General features: G+C 37.6%; 1 long non-coding RNA gene across 3 annotated transcripts in view; it reads left to right on the top strand.

Moving 5' to 3' along the window:
* Positions 1–23,656, top strand: part of LOC309630149 — a 118,082-nt gene that overhangs the window by 10,493 nt on the left and 83,933 nt on the right. For all 3 annotated transcript variants that reach the window (XR_014245453.1, XR_014245454.1, XR_014245455.1), the window contains exon 2: positions 16,855–17,027. This is a non-coding gene — a long non-coding RNA (uncharacterized lncRNA). The remainder of the gene's footprint in view (positions 1–16,854; positions 17,028–23,656) is intronic.

The raw sequence follows: 23,656 nt of genomic DNA, 5'->3' as shown, positions 1-23,656 counted from the left end.
AATTGAGGTTAAACACACACATGTGTATGCATAAAACTTTGGGGTCCATAGAGAATATTAATTCCTTTCGCTCACTTCTAGAATATATTTTTTAAATTGTCCATGTATTAGATCACAAAGAAAATCTCAACAAATTCTCCAAAGTAGACGTCATAAAAGCCACATTTCTTAATTATAATAAAATAATGAAATACACAGACATTTAAACTCTCTACAGTTGGATTTTTTTAAATCTTTATTTAATTGAAGTAGAGTTGATTTACAATTTTGTGTTATTTTCAGGTGTACAGCAAGGTGATTCAGTTATACCTACAGTATTCAGTTATACATACATATATATCTATTTTTTTTCAGATTCTTTTCCCTTATATGTTATTACAAAATATTGAGTATAGTTCCCTGTGCTATACAGTAGGTCCTTGTTGGTTATCTATTTTATATTTATTAGTGTCTACAGTTGGATATTAACAAAAATTATTCTAAATAACACTTAGATTAAAGAAGTAAAAACTGACATTATAGATTGCTTAACAATAGTTAGAACATATAAAAACCTGTTGAATTCAGCCAAAGCATTATTCAGAGAAAAATGTATAGTCTTAAATTTTCTCCTTGGGAAAAAAATAAAGACTAAACATAAAGTACCTAAACACTTAAGTCCATAAAAGGACAGTAAATTGTCTAAAAGTGTAGAAGACAGGAATTAATAGACGTTAAAGACAGAAATTAATGAAATACAAACATACAAAAAAAATCCAGTGCTTCAATTAAATCAGATACTATTTTTTCTTGGGGAAAACCAATAAAATAGATAAATGTTGTCAATCAAAAAAACAAAAAAAATCATGAAGTCATAAGAAACAAAAAAGTACACAGAACTACAATGGTTGAAAGGAAATTCATTATATCAATATATTAGACAATGTGGATAAAAATGGAAAAATTAATAGGAAATCATAAATGATCAAAATTTAATCAAGCGATCAGGCTTGGGGAGAAGATGGTGGAAGAGTAAGACACGGAGATCACCTTCCTTCCCACAGATACAGTAGAAATACATCTACACGTGGAACTGCTCCTACAGAACACCCACTGAACGCTGGCAGAAAACGTCAGACCTCCCAAAAGGCAAGAAACTCCCCCCGTACTTGGGTAGGGCAAAAGAAAAAAGAAATAACAGAGACAAAAGAATAGGGATGGCACCTGCACCAGTGGGAGGGAGCTGTGAAGGAGGAAAGATTTCCATGCACTAGGAAGGACCTTCGCGGGCAGAGACTGAGGGTGGCAGAGGGGGGAAGCTTCGGAGCCATGGAGGAGAGCGCAGCGACAGGGGTGCGGAGGGCAAAGCGGAGAGATTCCCGCACGGAGGATCGGTGCTGAGTAGCACTCACCAGCCCGAGAGGCTTGTCTGCTCACCCGCCAGGGCGGGTGGGGCTGGGAGCTGAGGCTCAGGCTCAGGGATCGCAGGGAGAGGACTGGGGTTGGCGGCGTGAACACAGCCTGAAGGGGTTAGCGCACCACAGCTAGCCGGGAGGGAGTCCGGGAAAAAGTCTGCAGCTGCCGAAGACGCAAGAGACTTTTTCTTCCCTCTTTGTTTCCTGGTGCCCGAGGAGAGGGGATTCAGAGCGCCGCCTAAACGAGCTCCAGAGACGGGCGCGAGCCGCGGCTATCAGCACGGACCCCAGAGACGGGCGTGAGACGCTGGGGCTGCTGCTGCCGCCTCCAAAAATCCTGTGTGCGAGCACAGGTCACTCTCCACACCGCCCCTCCCGGAAGCCTGTGCAGCCCGCCACTGCCACGGTCCTGTGATCCAGGGACAACTTCCCCGGGAGAACGCACGGCGCGCCTCAGGCTGCTGCAACGTCACGCCAGCCTCTGACGCCGCAGGCTCGCCCCGCCTCCTCTATACCCCTCCCTCCCCGTGGCCTGGGTGAGCCAGAGCCCCCGAAGCAGCTGCTCCTTTAACCCCGTCCTGTCTGGGCGGGGAACAGACACCCTCAGGCGACCTACATGCAGAGGCGGGGCCAAATCCAAAGCTGAACCCCGGGAGTTATGCGAACAGAGAAGAGAAGGGGAAATCTCTCCCAGTAGCATCAGAAGCAGTGGATTAAAACTCCACAAACAACTTGATGTGCCTGCATCTGTTGAATACCTGAATAGACAACGAATCATCCCAAATTCAGGAGGTGGACTTTGGGAGCAGGATATATTAATTTTTCCCCTTTTCCTTTTTTTGTGGGTGTATATGTATATGCTTCTGGGAGAGATTTTGTCTGTATAGCTTTGCTTTATAATAGCTTTATTTTACTTCACTATATTATAGCCTCTTTCTTTCTTTCTTTCTATTTTTTCTCCCTTTTACTCTGAGCCGTGTGGACAAAAGGCTCTTGGTGCTCCAGCCAGGCATCAGGGCCGTACCTCTGAGGTGGGAGAGCCAACTTCAGGACACTGGTCCACAAGAGACCTCCCAGCTCCACGTAATACCAAACGGCAAAAATCTCTCAGAGATCTCCATCTCAACATCAAGACCCAGCATCACTCAATGACCAGCAAGCTACAGGGCTGAACACCCTATGCCAAACAACTAGCAAGACAGGAACACAGCCCCATCCATTAGCAGAGAGGCTGCCTAAAATCATAATAAGGCCACAGACACCCCAAAATACACCACCAGACGTGGACGTGCCCACCAGAAAGACAAGATCCAGCCTCATCCACCAGAACTCAGGCACTAGTTCCCTCCACCAGGAAGTCTTCACAACCCACTGAACCAACCTTAGCCACTGGGGACAGATACCAAAAACAACGGGAACTACGAACCTGCAGCCTGTGAAAAGGAGACCCCAAACACAGTAAGATAAGCAAAATGAGATGACAGAAAAACACACAGCAGATGAAGGAACAGGGTCAAAACACACCAGCCTTAACAAATGAAGAGGAAATAGGTAGTCTACCTGAAAAAGAATTCAGAATAATGATAGTAAGGATGATCCAAAATCTGGGAAATAGAATAGACAAAATGCAAGAAACATTTAACAAGGACGTAGAAGAACTAAAGAGGAACCAAGCAATGATGAAAAACACAATAAATGAAATTAAAAATACTCTAGATGGGATCAAGAGCAGAATAACTGAGGCAGAAGAAAGGATAAGTGACCTGGAAGATAAAATGGTGGAAATAACTACTGCAGAGCACGATAAAGAAAAAAGAATGAAAAGAACTGAGGACAGTCTCAGAGACCTCTGGGACAACATTAAACGCACCAACATTCGAATTATAGGGGTCCCAGAAGAAGAAGAGAAAGAGAAAGGGACTGAGAAAATATTTGAAGAGATTATAGTTGAAAACTTCCCTAATATGGGAAAGGAAATAGTTAACCAAGTCCTGGAAGCACAGAGAGTCCCATACAGGATAAACCCAAGGAGAAACACGCCAAGACACATATTAATCAAACTATCAAAAATTAAATATAAGGAAAACATATTAAAAGCAGCAAGGGAAAGACAACAAATAACACACAAGGGAATCCCCATAAGGTTAACATCTGATCTTTCAGCAGAAACTCTGCAAGCCAGAAGGGAGTGGCAGGATATACTCAAAGTGATGAAGGAGAAAAACCTACAACCAAGATTACTCTACCCAGCAAGGATCTCATTCAGATGTGATGGAGAAATTAAAACCTTTACAGACAAGCAAAAGCTGAGAGAGTTCAGCACCACCAAACCAGCTTTACAACAAATGCTAAAGGAACTTCTCTAGGCAAGAAACACAAGAGAAGGAAAACACCTACAATAACAAACCCAAAACATTTAAGAAAATGGGAATAGGAACATACATATCGATAATTACCTTGAATGTAAATGGATTAAATCCTCCCACCAAAAGACACAGGCTGGCTGAATGGATACAAAAACAAGACCCATATATATGCTGTCTACAAGAGACCCACTTCAGACCTAGAGACACATACAGACTGAAAGTGAGGGGATGGAAAAAGATATGCCATGCAAATGGAAATCAAAAGAAAGCTGGAGTAGCAATTCTCATATCAGACAAAATAGACTTTAAAATAAAGACTATTACAAGAGACAAAGAAGGACACTATATAATGATCAAGGGATCGATCCAAGAGGAAGGTATAACAATTGTAAATATTTATGCACCCAACATAGGAGCACCTCAATACATAAGGCAAATACTAACAGCCATAAAAGGGGGAATCGACAGCAACACAATCATAGTAGGGGACTTTAACACCCCACTTTCACCAATGGACAGATCATCCAAAATGAAAATAAATAAGGAAACACAAGCTTTAAATGATACATTAAACAAGATGGACTTAATTGATATTTATAGGACATTCCACCCAAAAACAACAGAATACACATTTTTCTCAAGTGCTCATGGAACATTCTCCAGGATAGATCATATCTTGGGTCACAAATCAAGCCTTGGTAAATTTAAGAAAATTGAAATCGTATCAAGTATCTTTTCCGACCACAACGCTATGAGACTAGATATCAATTACAGGAAAAGATCTGTAAAAAATACAAACACATGGAGGCTACACAATACACTACTTAATAACGAAGTGATCACTGAAGAAATCAAAGGGGAAATCAAAAAATACCTAGAAACAAATGACAATGGAGATACGACGACCCAAAACCTATGGGACGCAGCAAAAGCAGTGCTAAGAGGGAAGTTTATAGCAATACAAGCCTACCTCAAGAAACAGGAAACATCTCGAATAAACAACCTAACCTTGCACCTAAAGCAATTAGGGAAAGAAGAACAAAAAAACCCCAAAGCCAGCAGAAGGAAAGAAATCATAAAGATCAGGTCAGAAATAAATGAAAAAGAAATGAAGGAAACAATATCAAAAATCAATGAAACTAAAAGCTGGTTCTTTGAGAAGATAAACAAAATTGATAAACCATTAGCCAGACTCATCAAGAGAAAAAGGGAGAAGACTCAAATCAATAGAATTAGAAATGAAAAAGGAGAAGTAACCACTGACACTGCAGAAATACAAACGATCATGAGAGATTACTACAAGCAACTCTATGCCAATAAAATGGACAACCTGGAAGAAATGGACAGATTCTTAGAAATGCACAAACTGCCGAGACTGAACCAGGAAGAAATAGAAAATATGAACAGACCAATCACAAGCACTGAAATTGAAACTGTGATTAAAAACCTTCCAACAAACAAAAGCCCAGGACCAGATGGCTTCACAGGCGAATTCTATCAAACATTTCGAGAAGAGCTAACACCTATCCTTCTCAAACTCTTCCAAAATATTGCAGAGGGAGGAACACTCCCAAACTCATTCTATGAGGCCACAATCACCCTGATACCAAAACCAGACGAAGATGTCACAAAGAAAGAAAACTACAGGCCAATATCACTGATGAACATAGATGCAAAAATCCTCAACAAAATACTAGCAAACAGAATCCAACAGCACATTAAAAGGATCATACACCATGATCAAGTGGGGTTTATCCCAGGAATGCAAGGATTCTTCAACATACACAAATCAATCAATGTGATACACCATATTAACAAATTGAAGGAGAAAAACCATATGATCATCTCAATAGATGCAGAGAATGCTTTCGACAAAATTCAACACCCATTTATGATAAAAGCCCTGCAGAAAGTAGGCATAGAGGGAACTTTCCTCAACATAATAAAGGCCATATATGACAAACCCACAGCCAACATTGTCCTCAATGGTGAAAAACTGAAACCATTTCCACTAAGATCAGGAACAAGACAAGGTTGCCCACTCTCACCACTATTATTCAACATAGTTTTGGAAGTGTTAGCCACAGCAATCAGAGAAGACAAAGAAATAAAAGGAATCCAAATCAGAAAAGAAGAAGTAAAGCTGTCACTATTTGCAGATGACATGATACTGTACATAGAGAATCCTAAAGATGCTACCAGAAAACTCCTAGAGCTAATCAATGAATTTGGTAAAGTAGCAGGATACAAAATTAATGCACAGAAATCTCTTGCATTTCTATACACTAATGACGAAAAATCTGAAAGTGAAATTAAGGAAACACTCCCGTTTACCATTGCAACAAAAAGAATAAAATATCTAGGAATAAACCTACCTAAGGAAACAAAAGACCTGTATACAGAAAATTATAAGACACTGATGAAAGAAATTAAAGAGGATACAAATAGATGGAGAGATATACCATGTTCCTGGATTGGAAGAATCAACATTGTGAAAATGACTCTACTACCCAAAGCAATCTACAGATTCAATGCAATCCCTATCAAACTACCACTGGCATTTCTCACAGAACTAGAACAAAAAATTTCACAATTTGTATGGAAACACAAAAGACCCCGAATAGCCAAAGCAATCTTGAGAACGAAAAATGGAGCTGGGGGAATCAGGCTCCCTGACTTCAGACTATATTACAAAGCTTCAGTAATCAAGACAGTTTGGTACTGGCACAAAAACAGAAATATAGATCAATGGAACAGGATAGAAAGCCCAGAGATAAACCCACACATATATGGTCACCTTATCTTTGATAAAGGAGGCAAGCATATACAGTGGAGAAAAGACAGCCTCTTCAATAAGTGGTGCTGGGAAAATTGGACAGCTGCATGTAAAAGTATGAAATTAGAACACTCTCTGACACCATGCACAAAAATAAACTCAAAATGGATTAAAGACCTAAGTGTAAGGGCAGACACTATCAAACTCTTAGAGGAAAACATAGGCAGAACACTCTATGACATACATCACAGCAAGATTCTTTTTGACCCAGCTCCCAGAGAAATGGAAATAAGAACACAAATAAACAAATGGGACCTAATGAAACTTAAAAGCTTTTGCACAGCAAAGGAAACCATAAACAAGACCAAAAGACAACCATCAGAATGGGAGAAAATATTTGCAAATGAAGCAACTGACAAAGGATTAATCTCCAAGATGTACAAGCAGCTCATGCAGCTCAATAACAAAGAAACGAACAACCCAATCCACAAATGGGCAGAAGACCTAAATAGACATTTCTCCAAAGAAGATATACAGATGGCCTACAGACACATGAAAGAATGCTCAAAATCATTAATCATTAGAGAAATGCAAATCAAAACTACAATGAGATATCATCTCACACCGGTCAGAATGGCCATCATCAAAAATCTAGAAACAATAAATGCTGGAGAGGGTGTGGAGGAAAGGGAACACTCTTGCACTGTTGGTGGGAATGTAAATTGATACAGCCACTATGGAGAACAGTATGGAGGTTCCTTAAAAAACTACAAATAGAACTACCATACGTCCCAGCAATCCCACTACTGGGCATATACCCTGAGAAAACCATAGGTCAAAAAGAGTCAAGTACCAAAATGTTCATTGCAGCTCTATTTACAATAGCCAGGACATGGAAGCAACCTAAATGTCCATCGACAGATGAATGGATAAAGAAGATGTGGCACATATATACAATGGAATATTACTCAGCCATAAAAAGAAATGAAATGGAGGTATTTGTAATGAGGTGGATGGAGTTAGAGTCTGTCATACAGAGTGAAGTAAGTCAGAAAGAGAAAAACAAATACAGTATGCTAACACATATATACGGAATCTAAGGGAAAAAAAAAAAAGGCCATGAAGAACCTAGTGGCAAGACGGGAATAAAGACACAGACCTACCAGAGAATGGACTTGAGGATATGGGGAGGGGTTGGGGTGAGATGTGACAGGGTAAGAGAGTGTCATGGGCATATATACACTACCAAATGTAAAATAGATAGCTAGTGGGAAGCAGCCGCATAGCACAGGGAGATCAGCTTGGTGCTTTGTGACCACCTAGAGGGGTGGGATGGGGAGGGTGGGAGGGAGGGAGATGCAAGAGGGAAGAGAAATGGAAACATATTGTATATGTATAACTGATTCACTTTGTTATAAAGCAGAAGGTAACACAGCATTGTAAGGCAATTATACTTCAATAAAGATGTTTAAAAAAAAAAATTTAATCAACCCCTTGACTTCTGCAATGACAGAGTAAGGACTTCTGAAAATCTCCATAAACGGAATTAATTAGAACACTGGCAAAAATGGACAGACCAAGTTTTTCAGAACTCTGGAAATTCACTAAAGTCTTACAACAATCAGAGGAGTGTTTATTCAAGAAAATCTGCCGAAGCTTACTTGGAATGGCAAATCTTGTGGCATTTTACCTTGCTTTAATCCTATCTCCCTCTCCCCAGTTGTGTGGTAGCCTTGAAAGCCAAGACTAATGCAGTTATGGTAGCTGTGAAAACCAGCAGGCTAGAAGCTACTGAGTGAACAAAAAGAGTTTGGAGCTCCCCAAAGCCTCATCCCCAGAGAATAAGCACCATTTTACCTGCCTAGAAACTTGTTTAAAAGCTCCATTCTCGGGGGCTTCCCTGGTGGCGCAGTGGTTGAGAATCTGCCTGCCAATGCAGGGCACAGGGGTTCGAGCCCTGGTCTGGGAGGATCCCACATGCCGCGGAGCAACTGGGCCCGTGAGCCACAACTACTGAGCCTGCGCGTCTGGAGCCTGTGCTCCGCAACAAGAGAGGCCGCGACAGTGAGAGGCCCGCGCACCACGATGAAGAGTGGCCCCTGCTTGCCACAACTGGAGAAAGCCCTCGCATAGAAACGAAGACCCAACACAACCATAAATAAATAAATAAATAAAAGCTCCATTCTCAGGGCTTGCCTTTATTAGACCTCAGAGCTCACTGCATGCAAACTGCCCTGCCTTCTGGGTATTCCTTGGAAACAAGCAGCAGTAATTAACATCACAGCTGGCTGATGTGGCATTATCAGTGAGGCTAACAAGAAGTTGAAAAACTTGATAAAACATGGGGAATAAGATGTCCATAGGGAACTTAAAAAGGTGTGACATATTCCTTGGACTCTAATGTGCAAGGCTGTGTGGGAAAGATCTGAGAAGGCTCTAACTTCTCACTTCTGGCCTTGAGATTCTGTGCAAACAGGAAGTGGAGGCTAAAACAGAGTTGTAAACTGCCTGTGGGAGCATTGAAGGCATATCCCAACATACAGAGCCTTTCAGCAAAGGCTGAGGCTATTGGTCCCAGGCATTTAAGGAAATCCCTGTCCAATCATTAGCTGACCACTAAACTAACTAAGAGATTTCAGTGGCTGTACACCACAAAGAACATAGACTTTACAGAATTAGTCCAGGAATGTTACCAAGCAAACAAACAAACAATAAATAACAACAACAGACTTTGCAAGAAGCAGGATCTGATTTCCATAATTGATACACTATGTTATTTTAAATGTCCAGCTCTCAACAAAAAAATTACAAGACATGCAAAGAAACAGGAAAGTATGGTCCATACAAAAGAAAAAAGCAGTCAATAGAAATTGTCCCTGAAGAAGCCCAGACATTGGACTTAATTAGACAAAGACTTTAAATCAGCTATTTTACATGTGGTAAGAAAACTAAAGGAACCGATGCCTAAATAATTAAAGGAAACTTTGAGAACTATGTCTCATCAAATAGAGAATATCAATAAAGAAATAAATTATGAAAAGAAACAAATAGAAATTCTGTCACTGAAAGGTAAAGTAATTGAAATAAAGTTTTTACTGGATGGACTCAACAGCATATTTAAACTAGCAGAAGAAAGAATCAGCAAACTCAAAGTCAGATTAATTGAAATTATTCAGTTCAAGAGAAAAAAAAGAATAAAGAAAAAATAAACAGAGTCTCACAGACCTATGGGATAATATCAGGAATATCAATATACACATGATGGGAGTCTCAGAAGGAGAGAAGAGACAGAAAAGGGCATAAAGGATTGTTTGAAGAAATAATGGTGGGAAACATCTCAAATTTGATTTAAAAAAAAAAACAACTATTAATCTGCACATTCAAGAAGCTCAATGCATCAAAGTAGAAAAACTCAGATAAACCATATCTAGATATCATAATCAAACTGGCAAAAGGCAAAGACAAAGAGAAAATAACTAGAGAAAAGCAACTCATCACATACAAGGGATCCTAAATGAGATCAACTGCTGATAGAATTCTCAGAAACTATACAGGCCTTCAGGCCCCGCATGATAAGGCAGAGGGATGGCATGTTCAAGTACTGAAAGAAAAAAAATGTCTAACAAGAATTCTATAATCAGCAAAATCGTACTTCAAGACCAAAAGAGAAATTAAGACATTCTCAGATGAACAAAAAGTGAGAGACTGGCCCTACAAGAAATATTAACTGTTATACTTTAGGTTCAAATGAAAGGGCACTAGACGACAACTCAAATCCACGTAAAGAAATAAAGAACACCAGTAAAGGTAATTACAGAGATAATTATAAGAGGGGATATAAATGTATTTTTGTTTGTAATACTTTTCTTCTATCTAATTTATTATTTTTTTTTTCTACCAAGGAAAAAAATAATGGTTTTTTTTTCTTCTCCTTTCTAATGTAAAAGATAACCACATAAAGAATAATTATAATGTTGTGTTGGTGAGCTTTGAAGGAATTTTATACACTATTGAAATTAAGTTGGTACTAATCTAAATTAGATTGTTTTAAGTTAAGATGTTAACTGCAACCACTAAGAAAATAACTAAAAAATATATAGTAAAATAAACAAAAAGGGACTTAAGGTGTTATACTAGAAAATATTTTATCCGATAAAAGGCAGTAATAGAGGAATAGAGGAACAAAAAGACCTAAGATTCACACATAAAACAAACAACAAAATGGTAGACATAAATCCTACTTTTGCAGTAATGTAAGTAAATGTAAATGGATTAAAAACCTCAATCAAAAGGCAGAAATTGGCAGAATGAATTAAAAAAAATGATCCAACTATATACTGTAATAAGAGACACAAGATTCAAAGACACACTTAGGTTTAAAATAAAGGGATGGAAAAAGATGTACCTTGCAAACAGTATCCAAAACAGAATTGGAGCAGCTGTACTAATACCAGACAAATATGCTTTAGGACAAAACTTATGACTAGAGATAAATAACGTTATTTTTTAGTGATAAAAGCGTCAATCTATCAGAAAGACATAACAATTCTAAACATATATGTACATAACAAGAGACCTGCAAGATACATGAAGCAAAGACTGACAGAATTGAAGAGAGAAAGAGACAATTCAACAGTAATAGTTGGAGATTTCAGTACTCCAGTTTCATCAGCTGAAACAACTAGAACAACTAGGAAGAAGATCAACAAGGAAATAGTATAACTTGAGCAACAGTGTAAACCAATTAGAACTAAACAGATAACTGTTTAGAACACTCTACCCCTAAACAGCAGAACATGCAGTCTTCTCAAGTACACGTGGGTCATTCTCTAGGATAGATTGTGCAATAGACTAAATGTTTGTATCTCCCCCAAATTCATATATTGATCCCTACTAATTGATCCCTACTAATCCCTAATGTGATGTTATTTTCAGGTGGGGCTTTTGGGAGGTGATTAGGTCATGAGCACTGAGCCCCATAAAAGAGGCCCAGAGAGCTGCCTTGCCTCCTTCCCCATGTGAGGACACAGAAAAAAGACAGTCATCTCTAAACCAGGACGCAAGCCCTCACTAGACACTAAATCTGCTGGTGTCTTGATATTGGAGTTCCCAGCCTCCAGAACTGTGAGAAATAAATTTCTGTTGTTTACAAGCCATGCAGTTTATGGTATTTTTTTTTTAATAGTAGCCTGTATGAACTAAGACAGACCATATGTTAGGCCATAAAACATACCTCAATTAATTTAAAAAGATTGAAATCACACAAAGTATGTTTTCTGACCATGATGAAATGAAGTTAGAAGTTAATTACATTAAAAAATTCAGGAAATTCACAAATATGTGGAAATTAAACAGCATTACCCCTAAATAACCAATATATCAAAGAAGAAATCATAAGGTAGATTAGAAAATTCTTTGAGATGAATAAAAATGAACAACATACCAAAATGTATGAGATGCAGGCAAAGCAGTGCTTAGAGAGAAATGTATAGCTGTAAGCAACTCTATGGGAAAGGAAGAAAGATCCCAAATCAATAATCTAGTTTTCTACAATACCTTCCATGAGAAACAACCTGCAAAATCAGGCAAAGTACATCTAGAGCAAGCAGAAAAAAGGAAAAAAGGACTGGAGTGGAAATAAGTGAAACAGAGGCTAGAAAAACTAATAAAATCAGTAAAACAAAAATTTGATTCTTTGAAAAGATCAACAAAATTAACAAACCTTTAGCTAGATTAACTAGGAAGAAGAGAGAAGACACAAATTATTAAAGAATGAAAGAGGGGGCATTATTACTGACTTTACAGAAATAAAAAGATTATAAGAGAATATTATAAAAAATTATATGCCAACAAATTAGAAAACCCGGGTGAAATGTATAAGTTCCTAGAAAGACACCTACCAAGACTGACTCAGGAAGAAATAAAAATTGGAATAGATCTATAATAAGTAGATATTGAATTAGTAATTAAAATTCTTCCTACAAAGAAATGTCCAGGCCCAGATGGCTTCACAGATGTATTACACCAAACATTTAAATAAGAATTAACACCAATCTTTCACCAACTCTTCCCAAATATAGAAGAGGAGAAAAAACTCCCTAACTCATTGTATAAAGTCAATGTTACTCTGATATCAAAACCATTGAAAGAAATCACACAAAAAGAAAACTACAGACCAATATCCCTTATGAATATGGAAACAAAAATTCTCAACAAAATACTAGCAAAGCAATGTTGGGTTAACATCTGAAAATCAATTATTGTAATACACTACATTAATAAAATAAAGGACAATGTTCATCTCAATAGACGCAGAAAAATTATTTGACAAAACCCAACACCCTTTTATGAAGATAAAAACACGAAAAAACTAGGAATAGATGAGAATTTCCTTAACCTGAAAAAGGGCATTTTTGAAAAATCCGCAACTATCTTCACACATAAAAGTGAAAGACTAGATGCTTTCTCCTTCAGATAAGGAACAAGTATGTCTGCTCTCACTACTTCTACTCAACATTGTTCTGAAGGTTCTAGTAAGAATAGTTAGGCAAAAAAAAATAAAAAGCATTCAGATTGGAAAGAAAGAAGTAAAACTATCTTCATGACATGGTCTTCTATATAGAAAATATTAAGAAAAACTATAAGACCAAATAAATGAGTTCAACAAGTTTGAAGAATACATGATCAATATAAAAATCAAGTTCCTACACACAATGAACAATCTGAAAATGCAATTAAGGACAAAATTCCATTTACAATAGTATTTTAAAAATGAAATACTTAGCAATAAATTTAACAAAACAAATAGAAGATCTGTACTTTGAAAATGACAAAACATAGTTGAGAGAAATTTAAGAAAACCTAAATAAATAGAAAAACATATCATATTCATGAATCAGAGGAGTTAATATTATTAAGATGACAATACTCCCTAAATTGGTCTACAGATTCAATGTAATTCCTATCAGAATCTCACCTGAACTTTTGGGTAGAGATTGGTGAGTTGATTCTAAAATTCATATAAAATTGCAAGGCACTCAGAATTGTCAAAACAATCTTGAAAAAGAACAAAGTTAATAACTCACATTTCTTGATTTCAAAGCTACTATAAAGCTACAATCAAGATTATGTGGTACTGGTATAAGGATAGACATATAGATCAATGGAATAGAATGGAGAGTCCAGAAATAAACCCATGAATCTATGGTTAACTGATTTTCAACAAGGGTGCCAAGACCATTCACTGGGAGAAAGAATAGTCTTGTCAACAAATGATGCTGAGAAAACAGGATGGCCACATGCAGAAGAATGAAGGTGGATCCTTACTTCAGATCACATACAAAGATTGACTTAAATAGATCATAGAGCTAAAACCAAAAAGCTCTTAGAAAAAAACATAGGAGTAAATGGAACACATGAAAAGATGCTCAATATCATCAGTCATTTGGGAAATGAAAATCAAAACCACAATGAAATACAACTTTATTCTCACTAAGATGACTATAATAAAAAATGGACAGTAACAAGTGTTGACAAGGAGTTGAAGAAATTAGGATTCCCATAAATTGGTGGTGGGAATGTAAAATGGTACAATCACTTTGGAAAACAGTTTGGCAGTTCCTAAAAGTGTTATAAATAGAGTTATCATATCACCCAGTAATTGCAGATATATATAGGTATAAGTATATATGCCTATATCTATACCCAAGAGAATTGAAATCATACCTCCACCAAAAACTTGTACACAAATATTCATGGCAGTATTATCTTAATAGCCAAAAGTGGAAACACCCCAAAATCCATCAACTAATGAATGGATAAACAAAATGTGGTATATCCATATAACAGAATATAATTTGGCCATAAAGAGAAGTAAAGTTCTGATAACATTCTACAACACAGATGGACATTAAAATCATTATACAAAGTGAAAGAAGACAGACACAAATGGCCACGTATGATTCAACTTAAATGAAATGTCCAGGATAGGTAAATTCACAGAGACAGAAAATAGATTAGTAGTTGCTAAGAGCTAGGGGGAGGAAAGGAATGGAGAGTGACTGTTAATGGGTATGAAGTTTCTATAAGTAATGATAAAAATCTTCTGCAATTAGACAGTGGTGATCAATGCACAACTCTATTAAGACACTAAATACCAATGAATAATGCGCTTTAAAAGGATGAACCTTACGATACGTGAATTGTATCTCAATAAAGCTGTTATTAAAATTTTATCAAGACAAAGTGAAAAATTTGAAAATACCAATAAAAATAAATTGAAAAGTAGTCCAGTAAATAAATGAATAGAGAGTAATGCCATTTTATGCATAGAAAGATTTAATATTATAGCAAGGTACTATTCCTCCCCAAATTAGTATATGAATTCAGTGTAGTCTCAAAGAAATTAATTGTTTTAAAAAAATGCTCTTCAGATGATTCTAAAGTTCATCTGGAAAAGTTAATACACAAGAATTACCCATAAAATTTTAAAACAGGAAAAATATCAAGGAGTAACTTGCTCTAGCAGAACAAAACCTATTATGAAGGTAATAATTAGAGAGTATAACACTAGATCCAAGGGAATTCCCTGGTGGTCCAGTGGTTAGAACTTGGCGCTTTCACTGCCAGGGCCCAGGTTCAGGGAACTAAGATTCCCTCAAGCCACGTGGCCCAAAACAAAAAAAAGCTAGATCCAAGAAAACTATGAATTTATTTTGTGATAAATGGACAATTGCTAATTTTTTTTGAAAAATAAAATGAAATCACACTTCATACAAAACTAAATTCCATATAGATTAAATAGCTAACTATAAAAAACAAAAATATTAGAATAAATCTTCTGAGAATATTTTTATAATCTTGGATGGGTAAGACCCTTCTAAAATAGATAAAAAACACAGGTGTTCAAAAGGGAAAGATGGATGGATCTGACTACATACAAATTAAAATCTTCTGTACAATAAAAAGCATTAAAAACAAAGAAGGAAGGAAATATTTGCAATATATGTAATAGGCAATATATTTTTGTAATATTTAGAGGTCTTCTACAATCAGTAAGTAAAATATGAACAATCTAATAGTATAATGGTCAAGGTATATGAACAGGCAATTCACAGATGAAAAAAATACAAGTGGCTGATAATATGAAAAGACAGCCTCTCTAGCATTTGTGGAAATGTTAAGTTAAAATAATAATAAGATATCTTTGACCATCAGATTGACCGAAATAGTTTTATGATGAATTTTATAATACCCATGTTTGCAGAAATGTGGAGGAATGAGTATTTTCATACATGGTTGATGAGAGTTTAAGTGGTATAGCCTATTTGGAAGGTAATTTGGCATTATCTACCAAAAGTTCAAATGTGCATATCTTTTGACTTAGCAATTATACCTCTAAGAATACCAATCAGTCTTAAGAACATCTCCCTCCAGAGAATAAGTGGAAGTTAATAGAGAGCTTCTTTTGTGTAAAGAAAATGGGATTCCTCTAGTATTGATGGAAGTAGAAACTACTTTACCAATATTAACAAGAGTTCAAAACTTTCATATCATCTGAACTGGTAAATTCCATTGCTGGCAGTTTATCATGAGGAAATTATCATAGCTATGAAAAAGCTTTATACATAAAGGTATTCATAGCATCATCCTTAATAGCTAAAACTTTGAATTTATTTAAAAGTCCAAAATAGGGAAATGTTAAGTAATCCATGGTAAAGCTGCTCAATAGACTATTATGACACCACTGAAAATTATATTCATGAAGATAATATTAACATAGAAAGTGCTACTGAGATTATATTTTGCAAAAATAGTCAAGGTACTAGATTTTCATGAATTATCATCACAGATGTGTTAAACAAGTACATGCCTATCACTTGGAAAGCCCCTTTCCGTATAACAGCCCCAAGGCCTTCTAGCCCCATCTACCTGTTTTCCCTTCCCTGTCCCCTCGACTGCAGGGTTTCTCCTGTGTCTGTCTCTCTCTTAGTCTGTCCACACTGCAGCCAGCCTCTCTACTGTTTCCTGGCTTCTACCCTGTCTTTCAGCATCTGTAGCTGTGGTCCTGTCTCCCCCTGCTTCACCCCACACAGGCACCACCTTTCTTCCTTTATTCCCCAACTCTTCAGGAATACAAGGCGGCTGTCTATATTAGGCTCTGATTGAGGAATTAGGGATAACAGAGAGGAATTTGAAAATAGCACTGGAAAGAGCATCAACATGAATGTACATTACTGTTGCGAGAAGTGGTTGTACTCTTCCCTTAGTGGAATTCTGGTGTCAACTATTAAAATAGTAATGTGTTTTCTTCTCCTAGTGAATAAAAAATATGCATCTTTGAACTGAGGAAATATATGGTGGTTTCAATCACACATGCCTCCTGTGGTTGATGGGGCTGCCAAGAGCTCTGTATTCTGAGATTGGAGCGAGGTTCAGCGAGAAGGATCCGCGCTGCATCTGTGGTGGCCCAGGGCTGGCCATCTTAGTAAGGTTAGTGTTAATAGTTTGTGATTAAATAGGCTTACATGCTGAACCCATTTCCACAGGTAAGAGAGGAAATCAAATTCTCTCGCCTCAGATTAGGGACAGCTTGTGCTGTCCCAGAACCACATTAGACAAAATAAAACAAAATTGTGCTTTCCTGTGAAATGGTGCTGCCCTCATATCCATATGCTGGAAGAAAAATGACTCATGTGGCTCCATGCCCTGGTCAGCCATGTCCACAGGCTGTAGCCGGTAGTCAAGGACAAGGCAGGAAATGACCTTGAGTTGCTCACCACAATTTGCTGCTGGAGAGGTAAGCGGCTGGTGTCTTCAGGATATTTAAAGGGTCTGCAATCTTATTAAGCTCCTGTTAATAAGCACAACTTCCTTATTTATCAGGATAATACGGTCTGGGATTAGAGAGAGAGCCTGGTCTTTAGCTTTCAGGAAATAAACTTTTCTTGCAGTCTTACCCCACAGCTGTGAACCCAAGATTAATCATTTTACTCTTTAAGTATTGTCCTTAACTGCGATGTACCAAGCTCATATCTGAGTGTTTAATTCTATCTCAGTTCTCAATTTTTAAAATTATTGTCAGCTGATTACTAAGAAAACCATAATTAGAAATATCAAACTTCCTTTCCAAGTAGTGGTTCAGGCTACTTTGAGAAGGAAAATTGTGGCCTTAGTTTTCTTTGTGGTAGAAGAAAATCTCCTTGAGTTTCAGATGATCTATTGATTGGGTCCATCAGAATTTCCACCAGAATATCTAGGATGATCCTTACCCTTTCAGGTGGAGATGTGCAGACTGTCTCTCTACTTCTCTGAGCAAATCCCTTCTTACTCCATGTCACAGACTGGTTTGGGACTGAGTGCAGTTCAGAGGGAGCTCCTTCTGGGCCCCCGTGAGCAGAGTTCCCTGCAGAGCTAAAGTTTCCATTAAACAATCAGGGAAGCAGCCAGAGGTGGTGCCCTTGCAGGCAGGCCCCGACCCCATCCTCTGACAGTTCATGATTTGGCGTGGGGTGGTGACGAAGCAGATGGCAGAATAGAGAAGATAGTTCCTGCTGCTCCACTGGGAAAGTTAAAACATGTGAGCTGACTGAAGACCACCAGGGCGTGGGATAGAGCTCTGGTTAGGAAAGAAAGCTCCAGATCCAGGTGTGGGGCTTGGGACAGGGTCAGTGTCCAACGAGCATCATACAACCTTATGTGCTGAGCAGGTGGTTGGCAAAGCCTCTGGCCAGCTTGAGCTTTCCTTTTAGCTAAACTTGACTAAGAGTGTACAATATACATTACCCAGTGCTTTTAATTTATTCATTTAGGCAAAGAATATCCATATTGCTCTCTGCTTTTGTGACTAGGTCTGCCTAGGAAGTTGGAAGGTAAATAAGTCCAGCAAGGCACTTGAGCAGGTCAATGGAGGAAGGCTCTTCTTTTCCATCCCTGAGGGCCTTAGCTAGGCTCAGCTGTCTTTGAATGCCCCTGAGTCACTCTTTGTAGACTTATCACCAGGCCTCTGAAAGCCTCTGTGGGGTCACAGGGACCACCTACTCATTTATCTCAGAGATGCAGCCTCAGTATTTCAGAGACACCCCAGTAATAAAAGCACAGCTAATCAAACAATAAAACATTTATTGGGTACCTAATATGTGCTCAGCACTGAGCTGGGTGCTGAAAAAATTAAATATTATAAAAGTGTAATGCCTTTCATATATAAATATTTAAGAACCCCTAGGATTCTTAATAAAACTGGGGGTGGGGAACCATAGGAGACCCATTATTATTCACATTTTATGCATGAGGAAACTGAGCCCAGGGTGAGTAAGGTTAAATAACCTGCCCAAGACCATGCAGCTGGTGGAGCAGAGATTTGATTGGAAATGCCAGGCCCTGAGTTCAGGGAAGACACTGGAAGGCACTTTCCTGTCATTTTAGGACTTCTAAGGTCCTGAAACCCTGAGGCTATAATGGCTTGTTTCTCAGATGATGATGACAGAGAAAATGTGGATTCATTGACTGCATGTTCTATTTTCTGTTTTTTTCACAGTCCATATATTTAGGTTTGGTTTTGTGACAAGATCTCCCCTATTATTGTGAGGGCCTTTCTCAAGGTATAGGAGGCATTTACATGCCACTGCTTCAAACAGTACTCAAAATGTACTTTTATTTACCGCACTATCTGTTTGTTCATCTAAGCACAGAGTATTTTATCTGGATCAGGTTCATCTGACAACTCCAGAGTGATTTTTCCACCCCTACATGCTCCAAATCCCTTACGCTAGGAGTTTTATGTTTCTGTCACCTGTTTGTTGGCTCAGTTTTCTCAGAACTTTGTTTCTCAGAGCAAGAGTGACCCAGGCCATGCTAAGTCAGCAGGGCAGCCAGAGAGAGGGAAGCAGAGTCAAACTAGAGTCTATCCCTGTTAGGGAGGAATGGTGTCAGGCAAAATAATAGCCACAGGGATCAGACAATTAGTATAAATCATGATGGGAGCTGTTGTGGAGGTGAGCCAGGCACAGTGGAAGCTCTAACACTCATTCTCTCTCACAGCACCTTGTTTTTCTCTTGCATCATATTTACTACAATATGAAATGAATGTGCTTGTTTAATTACTTGTTTAATGTACGTTCTTTCCACTAGACTGTGAGCTCCATGAGAGCAGGGGTCTTGTGTGCTTTTCACCACTGTATATCCAAGGCCTAGCACTGTGCCTGGCACATGGAAAGTACTCAGTAAGTATTAATTGAATGCATGGCAACCATTACAGCCCGAGAAGGACCAGGGATTATATCTCATAGTAGGGACAATGTCAACATGTTTAACAGCAAATTAGATATAGGTAAAGATATATTTAGTGAATTACAAGATAGGACAGAAAAAAATGTCTAGAGGAAAAAAACTGGGGGAATACAAACGAAAAGTTAAGAGACAAGGAGGATAGTATGGGAAGGTCTAAATCAATTCATCAGAGTTGCAGTAGGAGAGGAAAGAGAAATTCGGAGAAACAGTATATGAAGAGATAATGGATAACTCACTGAAAATGAAAAAGGCACAGCAATATACCAACTTAAGAAGCTAACCAACATAAATAAAAAGAAATCCATACCTAGGCACATCATAATGAAACATCAGAAAGACAAAGACAAAGAGACTATCTTAAAAGAAGCCAGAGGGGGAAAAATACAGACTGCTTTCAAAGGTGTGACAGCTTGTCAGCTGACTTCTCAACTTAACAAGGAAAGCTAGAAGACAGTGAAGTAGTATCTTCAATGCACTGGGAAAATAATTGCCAAAATAGAATTTTATATCTGTCAAGAATAAGGGTAAATATGGGCTTCCCTGGTGGTGCAGTGGTTGAGAATCCGCCTGCCAATGCAGGGGACACGGGTTCGTGCCCCGGTCTGGGAAGATCCCACATGCCGCGGAGCAACTAGGCCCATGAGCCACAATTACTGAGCCTGCGCGTCTGGAGCCTGTGCTCCGCACCAAGAGAGGCCACGACAGTGAGAGGCCCGCGCACCGCGATGAAGAGTGGCCCCCGCTCGCCGCAACTAGAGAAAGCCCTTGCACAGAAACAAAGACCCAACACAGCCAAAAATAAATAAATAAATAAATAAATTTATTAAAAAAAAAAAAAAAAAAGAATAAGGGTAAATAAACAAAAACTGAGAGAGTTTTTCAACAGCAGAGCATCACTAAAAGAAATTCTAATGTCTGAAGTGATGGTTTGACTGGAGTGTACTTATCTCCAAACTCCTTAAGTTGTATACGTTAAATATGTACAGCATTTTGTATATTAATTATATCTCAATAAAGTGGTTTTAGAAAGAAAAACATTCTAAAACATGTACTTCAGATAGACAGAATATTATCCTACAGGGAAGATCTGCAATGTAAGAAGAAATAAAGGACGGGCTTCCCTGGCGGTCCAGTGGTTAAGAATCCGTGCTTCCACTGCAGGGGGACCAGGTTTGATCCCTGGCCGGGGAGGTAAGATCCTGCATGCTGCGTGGTATGGCCAAAAAAAAGAAAAAAAAAAGAAATAAAAGAACAATAAACTAATAAATATGTGGGTAAATTGACTATATAAAACAATAATGACATCTTGTGGTATAAAAAAGATAAGATATTAAAATGCATCATAAAAACAATAAATGCTGGAGAGGGTGGTGGAGAAAGGGAAACCCTCCTACACTGTTGGTGGGAGTGTAAGTTGGTACAGCCACTATGGAGAACAGTATGGAGGTTCCTCAAAAAACTAAAAATAGAACTGCCATATGATCCAGCAGTCCCAATCCTGGGCATATATCCAGAAAAGATGAAAACCATAATTCAAAAAGATACATGCACCCCAATGTTCATTGCAGCACTATTTACAATAGCCAGGACATGGAAGCAACCTAAATATCCATCAGCAGAGGAATGGATAAAGAAGATGTGGTACATATATACAATGGAATATTACTCAGCCATAAAAAGGAATGAAATAGTGCTATTTGCAGAGACATGGATAGACCTAGAGACTGTCATACAGAGTGAAGTAAGTCAGAAAGAGAAAAACAAATATCATATAATATCGCTTATATGTGGAATCTAGAAAAGTGGTACAGATGAACTTATTTGCAAAGCAGAAATAGAGACACACATGTAGAGAACAAACTTACAGATACCAAGGGGGGAAGGGGGAGTGGGATGAATTGGGAGATTGGGATTGACATATATACACTACTATGTATAAGATAGATAACTAATGAGAACCTACTGTATAGCACAGGGAACTCTACTCAGTGCTCTGTGGTGACCTAAATGGGAAGGAAATAAAAGAGGGGATATATGTTCACTTTCTATACAAAGTGAATGTATAACCAATTCACTTTGCTGTACAGTAGAAACTAACACAACATTGTAAAGCAACTATACTCCAGTAAAAATTAATTTAAAAAAAATAAAATGCAAAATAAAAACAACATGTAAGTTGGAAGGGGTTTAAATGGTATGAAAAGTGTTCTGTGGGCTTTGTATTGTCCAAGAGGAGATAGTGATTAACTGTACACTCTGGTAAGTTTGGCTGTTGTAATTTCTATAGTAATCCTTAAAATAATGGGAAAAAATTGTTTAATTTCACACCTAGTAGAGGAAAAAACTAGAATGTTGGGAAATAATCTAAAAGAAGGCAAGAAATGATAGAAAAATATACACAGAAAAGGTGGGACAAATAAAAATCACCAAATAAAATGATATAAACTGTAATATATCAACAATTACAATAAATATAATAATAATTGATAAACTGGATTTATCAAAACTAAAAATAAATGTTTAGACACATCTAAAATATAAGGAAACTGAGAGGTTAAAAGTTAAAGGACAGAAAAAGATACAGTATACAGATACTAACCAAGAAAAGCTGGTATGTTAATTAACATCACGCAAAGAAGACTTCAAGGCAAAAAGAATTACTGTTAATGAGAATCATTCTATAACAATAAAGGGCTCAATTCACAGGAAGACATTACAATTTAAAATTTATAATACACCTAATTATATAGCCTCAAAATATACAAAGCAAAAATTGACAGAATTACAAAGAGAAATAGAAAAATGGAGAACTATAGTGGGAGATTTTAAGTTTCTCTCAGTAATTGATAGAACAACAATCCCCCCTAAAATTCAATAAGGACTTAAATGATTTTATTAACATGATTAAGAGATTTTTACATAATGAACTTATATAGAACACTGTACCCAACAACTACAGAAAGTACTTCCATTTCAAGCCCAAACAGAACATATTAAAGAATTTGACCACATGCTGAGCCATAAAGAAGTCACAACAAAACCAAAGGCTGGCAATTATGCAGATCATGTTCTCTGACCACAATGTAATTAAGCTAAAATTGGTAAAAGCAAAAAGAAACAAAAAAACTAAAAATCCCCTAAATATTTAGATAAGAAACACATTTATAAATGACCCATGTGGACTTTAGAAAATATTTTGAACTGAACAATAATGAAAATGCTTCATAGCATATTTTGGGGATACAGTTAAGACAGATTTTAAAGGGAACTTTATAGCCTTAGGTAGATCAGAAAAGAAGAATGAAAAGACAACTTATGGAATGGGAGAAAATATTTGCAAGCAATGCAACTGACAAGGGGTTAATATCCAAAATATACAAACAGCTCATACAATTCAATATCAAAATAAACAAACCACCCAATCAAAAAATGGGCAGACTTAAATAGACATCTCTCCAAGGAAGACATACAGATGGCCAACGGGCACATGAAAAGGTGCTCAACATTGCTAATTATTAGAGAAACGCAAATCAAAATCACAATGAGGTATTGCCTCACACCTGTCAGAATGGCTATCATCAAAAAGTCTATAAATAATAAATGCTGGAGAGGGTGTGGAGAAAAGGGAACCTTCCTACACTGTTGGTGGGAATGTAAACTGGTGCAGCCACTATGGAAAATAGTATGGAGGTTCCTTAAAAAACTAAACTAGAGCTACCATATGATCCAGGAAGCCCACTCCTGGGCATATACCCAGAAAAGATGAAAACTCTAATTTGGAAAGATACACACACCTCAAGGTTCATAGCAGCACTATTTACAATAGCCAAGGC

This window comes from Balaenoptera borealis (assembly GCF_965194805.1).
Source record: "Balaenoptera borealis genome assembly, chromosome: 5".
Lineage (NCBI taxonomy): Eukaryota > Metazoa > Chordata > Mammalia > Artiodactyla > Balaenopteridae > Balaenoptera > Balaenoptera borealis.
Note: the sequence above shows the minus strand (reverse complement) of the source record. Positions and strands in the feature narration are given on the sequence as shown.